Here is a 1,798-nt window from a genome sequence, read left to right on the forward strand (position 1 = left end):
GAAACTAATTTAAAACTGAAACTGACTGTGATGCAACATGATGGATGGATGGATGGATGGATGGATGGATGGATGGATGGATGGGTGAAATAAAATTATCCAAAACAATGTTAAATATTAAACTCCTTGGTAAAGCATGAACTAACTGTAAATAGCCACAACATCACATTGACAGTCTAATATGGTAGTGGTACCACGATGGTCTGGAGCTTGTTTGCTGCTTCAAGACAACTTAACATACCTAATGGAAACTTGGTTTCTGCTATCTACCTGAAAAGCCTGAAGCACAACCTGCAACCTGTTTCTCACCTGGATTCTTTCTTTTTTTTTTTACATCAGTGGGGGCTCCAGTTGATTTTTTAAACTAGAACTCACAGATTATGACTTTCAAGGACAAATTTGACATGGCATAAGTGTCATTAGCTGTAACCATGCTAATATAAATGGTCCTGGAAACTAACTGCAGTGAAAAGAACATTTACTGTTGGCAAATCTGGCAAAAAGATTTGCTATTTCCTTATCCTTTCTTCTCTTCTACATCACTCACTAGCATTTGTTCTTAAATCCATGGCTATATTATTCAGTCTAATATTCTAATAGAAAAGTGGTATTTTAGCTATTGTAGTAGCCCCCCTTTAAACAACATATATCTCAGCATTGTTGTCCACTTCAATCTAAGTTGTGGTCTATGTTAGACCAGCATTAGCTCCACATTGTGCCTTTGATTGGTAAGCCTGGCATCTGTGGCACAGGACCATCAAATAATGACATTTAGATAATTAAGCTCAAGGTAAGGCAATTAATATCTTAATTAAAGACACACTTGTATTAAATACGCTATATATGTATTTATTCCCCATTTAAATTGTTTAGGACATCTGGAAATAATTTTTAGATGACGTGTTTATTTATTAGAATGTGGCCCTTCTGATTTCCTGCATTATCTTGTCATCTGATCCATTGAGGATAATGTGCCACATCTTTCGTGAACCAAGGTTAACAGAGTAATTTTTTCTGGCAAATTACATCAGACCTAAATATATTCTACAGCTTTGTGTTTTTAAGAGACTGCTTTTCATTGCTTTAAATAGGCCTTGGTCAGTTGCTAGTTTATGTCCATGAAGTGAAAGGGGGGGCGCTGTAATGGTATGACATCTTTGTGTTTTTGTGTTAACTGTTGCTTTATGTTTCCCTTTGTTGTTAATTAGTTCCACCTGTCCCTTCTGCCTCCATGTCTCCTTGCCACACCTGTTCTTAGTTCCTGTGATTACCTGCCTTTGTTTTATCCCTATATATTAGTTGGTCTGTGTTTTTTGTTCCCCGCTGGGTCCTCCGTCACTATTCCTGGTTCTGTTTCTCTACATGTTCCGCAGTGAACTTACATGTACGTTTTTGTCTGGACTCTTGTGATACCTGAAGTGATTTTTTTGCTTCATCTGGAAATCGCTTAATAAAGCTGATAACTCATTTAATCATGCGGCTCCCAAGCTCTTGTCTGCGCATTGGTCCGATCCAAACACAGAACGTGACAAAACAGACATATCTGGACAAGTAAAGTTATAAGTAACTTATAACAAATACAAATATTTTTGTGGAAAGGGCCTAAAAACCTTGAAGTTGATGCATACCTAACAACAGTACCAATTTCATTTAAACTGCATATGTAAAAGAATCTTGTGTGGGTAGGGTACCAAATCTCGCTGTGGCCCAAAGACCCCGCTAATGTGTTGAGTTTATGGTTTCAGACAAAATCTTCAATTAAATGTAAATCTTAGAGAAATAAACAGGTAACAAGTTG

This window comes from Girardinichthys multiradiatus, chromosome 11, assembly GCF_021462225.1.
Source record: "Girardinichthys multiradiatus isolate DD_20200921_A chromosome 11, DD_fGirMul_XY1, whole genome shotgun sequence".
Taxonomy (NCBI): domain Eukaryota; kingdom Metazoa; phylum Chordata; class Actinopteri; order Cyprinodontiformes; family Goodeidae; genus Girardinichthys; species Girardinichthys multiradiatus.